Source organism: Balaenoptera acutorostrata, chromosome 9, assembly GCF_949987535.1.
Source record: "Balaenoptera acutorostrata chromosome 9, mBalAcu1.1, whole genome shotgun sequence".
Taxonomy (NCBI): Eukaryota; Metazoa; Chordata; class Mammalia; order Artiodactyla; family Balaenopteridae; genus Balaenoptera; species Balaenoptera acutorostrata.
The window spans coordinates 89,452,766-89,457,838 of NC_080072.1; the positions used below are offsets into that span (position 1 = coordinate 89,452,766).

The window sequence follows — 5,073 nt, forward strand, 5'->3', positions numbered from 1 at the left end:
AACAAACCAGAAAAAAACTATAGGAGAAAAAAAAAGATTGTAGCTATACTTTATAATAGAGAGATCTGACAATCAGCATCTTAACTAAGTGGCCATGCTTTCCATAGATAAGAGAAGGACAATCTGTCATTGAGTGCCTCCTGATACAATACAGTGTGAGATTCAAACGTTACCTATCTGATGTTCCTGCTAGAAATGTTTAACCAGAATGGAACCACAGATTGAGAAAACGGGTGAATCTGAAAGGCAGGACATTCTTCAGTACAACTGGACTCTTCAAAGGATTCAATGTCAAGAAGAACAAAAGAAGGTGGTGAGATGTTTTAGACTGTGGGAGATCAAAGAGACATAATAGCCAAAAGCAATGTGTGAATCTTGATTGGTTGGATCAAAAGGAGAGAAAAAAGAAACATACAGGCATAAAGGGTATATTTGGGATGATGGTACTACATATTGGGTGCTATTACTGAATTAATGTTAATTTCTAGGGTGTAGAAATAGTGGTATAGCTGTAAAGGCAAACATGCCTATGTTGACCTGAATCTAATACTTCCCTCTGATAGACTCTTAAGTTAAACTTCATTGCTAATTTTGGCTCTAACCAACTGTACACCCCAAAACCTTACCTCACGATGGAGCACGTCTTTTTTCTATACTTTTCCACAAAACAAGAATTTACTTCTTTTTTCTCTAAATCTTAATTTTAGTCTTTCTTAACACATTCCCTAGATTTCACATTTTTTGAAAAGAAGTATTTTCACTAAATTCCAACTTTACAAAAATGAAATATAAAAGCATTTCCAATTAATCCCCAAAATATACAAACAGCTCATGCAGCTCAATATCAAAAAAAACAAACAACCCAATCAAAAAATGGGCAGAAGATCTAAATAGACATTTCTTCAAAGCAGACATACAGATGGCTAAAATCACATGAAAAAATGCTCAACATCACTAATTATTAGAGAAATGCAAATCAAAACTACAATGTGGTATCACCTCATACCGGTCAGAATGGTCATCATCAAAAAATCTACAAACAATAAATGCTGGAGAGGGTGTGGAGAAAAGGGAACCGGCCTACGCTGTTGGTGGGAATGTAAATTGGTACAGCCACTATGGAGAACAGTACGGAGGTTCCTTAAAAAACTAAAAGCAGAGCTACCATATGATCCAGCAATCCCACTCCTGGGCATATATCCAGAGAAAACCGTAATTCAAAAAGATACACGCACCCCAATGTTCACGGCAGCACTGTTTACAATAGCCAGGATATGGAAGCAACCTAAATGTCCATCAACGGAGGAATGGGCAAAGAAGATGTGGTACATATATACAATGGAATATTACTCAGCCATAAAAAAAGAATGAAATAATGCCATTTGCAGCAACATCAATGGACCTAGAGATTGTCATACTGAGTGAAGTCAGACAGAGAAAGACAAATATCATATATTACTTATATGTGGAATCTAAAAAAAGAGTACAAATGAACTTATCTATGAAACAGAAATAGAGTTACAGATGTAGAGAACAAACTTACAGTTACCAGGGGGTAAGGGGCAGGGAGGGACAAATTGGGAGATTGGGATTGACATATACACACTACTAGACATAAAATAGATAACTAATAAGAACCTACTGTATAGCACAGGGAACTCTACTCAATGCTCTGTTATGGCCTATATGGGAAAAGAATCTAAAAAAGAGTGGATATATGTATATGTATAACTGATTCACTCTGCTGTACACCTGAAACTAACACAACACTGTAAATCAACTATACTCCAATAAAAATTTTTTAAAAATGAAAAAAATAAAAGCATTTCCAATGTACTAATTAGCATATGAAGTTTTTACAACCAAATTATATTGATTCTATTTAGTATTCAAGAGAAAGTGTTTTTGAAAGTACATGAAAATATTTCAATCAACCCCCAGCAAGGAAATATTTACTGACCATGTTCTTTACATTATATTTATGTGTTATAGAAATACGTAAAAATAACAATCAGTTCCCATTATATTTAGAAATTTTTAGTCCCAGAATGTCATCTCTTCAATAACATGTAACAAGTTGGCAACCTTTCTGTAAAGGGCTAAATAATAAATAGTTTTAGGCTGTCAGCAGAGCATGGAAGCAGCCATAACACAATATGTAAATGAATGGGCATAGATGTATTTCAATAAAACTTTTATTTATGAACACTGAAATTTGAATGCACTATTTTTTAAAAAATATTTATTTATTTATTTATTTTTGGCTGCATCGAGTCTTAGTTGTGGCACGTGGGCTTCTCTGTAGTTGTGGCACACAGGCTCCAGAGCAGGTGGGCTCTCTAGTTGCAACACCAGGACTTAGTTGCCCCATGGCATGTGGGATCTTAGTTCCCCGACCCGGGACTGAACCCACATTCCCTGCACTGGAAGGCGGATTCTTAACCACTAGACCACCAGGGAAGTTCCGAATGTACTATTTTTTGTGTCACATATTATTCTTTTTAAAAATAAAAAAAAGTTTTTTTAAAATCTTACACAATTGTTATAACTCAATTAAAAAAAAACCACACATGTAAAATCAGGTAGCATGCCATACTTGGCACATGGACCATAGTTTGTCTATCTCTAGCATGAAATTATCTTTATTCTTATTTTGTTATTGCTTTAATGGTAGACTTTTTTTTTTAACATCTTTATCGGAGTATAACTGCTTTACAATGGTGTGTTAGTTTCTGCTTTATAACAAAGTGAATCAGCTATACATATACATATATCCCCATATCTCTTTCCTCTTGCGTCTCCCTCCCACCCTCCCTATCCCACCCCTCTAGGTGGTCACAAAGCACCGAGCTGATCTCCCTGTGCTATGCGGCTGCTTCCCACTAGCCATCTATTTTACATTTGGTAGTGTATATATGTCCATGCCACTCTCTCACTTCGTCCTAGCTTACCCTTCCCCCCTGCCCATGTCCTCAAGTCCATTCTCTACATCTACGTCTTTATTCCTGTCCTGATCCTGGTTCTACAGAATCATATTTTTTTTCCGATTCTATATATACGTGTTAGCATACAGTATTTGTTTTTCTCTTTCTAATTACTTCACTCTGTATGACAGACTCTAGGTCCATCCACCTCACTACAAATAACTCAATGAAATTATCTTTAATTATTTGAAATATTCATATTAAAACACAAAGCTCAAAATGCAACTTGGTATCCTGGACACTGCAACAGAAAAAGAACATTATTGGAAAAACTGTGGAATCTGAATAAAGTCTGTAGTCCAGTTAATTGTACTGTACCAATATTAATTTCTTAGTTTTAATAAATATATGGTGTTTATGTAAGAATGTTTAATTAGGGGAAATTGGGGTAATTATAGAAGAACTCTTCTATAAATCTAAAAATATTTCAAAATAAAAAGTTAAAAAAGAAAAAGCAGTCACTCAAAACCAGATCTTTAGATCCTCTTTAGATATCAGCACTGTCTAACAGAACTTTTTATGTTAATAGATGTGTTCAATATCTGGGCTCTCCAATATTGCAGCTACCAGCCATTATGTGCTTATTAAGGAAGCACTTGAAATATGACCAGCCTACAGCCACTATGGAAAACAGTATGGGGGATCCTCAGAAAACTAAAAATAGAACTACCACATGATCCAGCAATTCCACTTCTGGAACTATATCCAAAAGAAACAAAAACACTAACTCGAAAAGATACCTACACTTCCATGTTCGTAACAGCATTATTTACAATAGCTAAGACATGGAAACAACCTAAGTATCCATCCATGGATGAATGGATAAAGAAGCTGTGGTATGTATACATATATGTATATATACCACACACATACACACACACAATGGGATATTATTCAGTCATAAAAAAAACACACACAAAAAATGAGGAAATCCTGCCATTTCTGACAAAATGGATGGGCCGTGAGGGCATTATGCTAAGTAAAATAAGTCAGACAGAGAAAGACAAAAACTTTATGATCCCACTTATATGTGGAATCTCAAACAAACAAACTCATAGAAAAAGAGATCAGATTTGTGGTTACTAAAGGTGGAGGTGGGGTGGGGGGGAATCGGAGGAAGGTGGTCAAAAGGTACAAACTTCCAGTTATGAGATAAGTAAGGATTAGGGATGTAATGTGCAACATAGTAACGGTAGTTAACGCTACTGTATGATACATGGGAAAGCTGTTAAGAGAGACTAAATCCTAAGAGCTCTCATCACAAGGAAAAATATTTTTTCCTTTTTCTTTTTTTTTAAAAATTGTATCTATAGGAGATGATGAATGCTAACTAAATTTACTGTCGTAATCATCTCACAATGTATGTAAGTCAAACCATTATGCTCCACACCTTGAACTCATATACAGTGATGTACATCAATTATATCTCAACAAAACTGGGAAAAAATTTTAAAAATGGCCAGCTTGACTGAGATGAATTTTTAATTTTATTAAATTTAAATAGCACATATAGTTAGTGCCTACCCTATTGAACTATGTAGCTCTATATTTTTCTCATTATTTTTAAAACAAAAAAGACAGTCGGAAGTGAAATCACATTTTAAAAATCTTTGGTAATTATTTTTTATTTGAACTAAAAGCAAACTTTTGATGGCATTATCTTACTAAATTAAAATATGAGATCTTTCAAAAAATTTTTTTTAATTTATTTTAAAAAATATTTATTTATTTATTTGGCTGCTCCCGGTCTTAGTTGCGGCATGTGGGATTTATTTCCCTGAGCAGGGATCGAACCCGGGCCCCCTGCATTGGGAGTGCAGAGTCTTAACCACTGGACTATCAGGGAAGTCCCCTTTTCTTTATTTTGAGAGAAAAAAATATACCTGATGAAGAAATTTATTTATAGTAAATTTAAGATAAAAATCCATTACAGCTTCTAAAAAGATTTAAAAAATAATAATGCCATACTAGACACACTCAATACTCACAATAGCATTTGAATTAGTACTACAATCTGTCTATCTGACCCAGTCACAGACTAAAAATATTAGAAAATAACCAAGAGTTTCAACATCATTTGTATAAACGA

General features: G+C 34.4%; 1 non-coding gene across 1 annotated transcript; it reads right to left on the bottom strand.

Annotated features, from left to right (window-relative positions):
* Window positions 1-4,757: 4,757 nt before the first annotated feature.
* On the bottom strand, window positions 4,758-4,830 carry TRNAG-CCC (transfer RNA glycine (anticodon CCC)). Its single transcript has one exon. It is a non-coding gene; the product is annotated as a tRNA-Gly (tRNA).
* Between the last annotated feature and the right edge of the window lie 243 nt (window positions 4,831-5,073).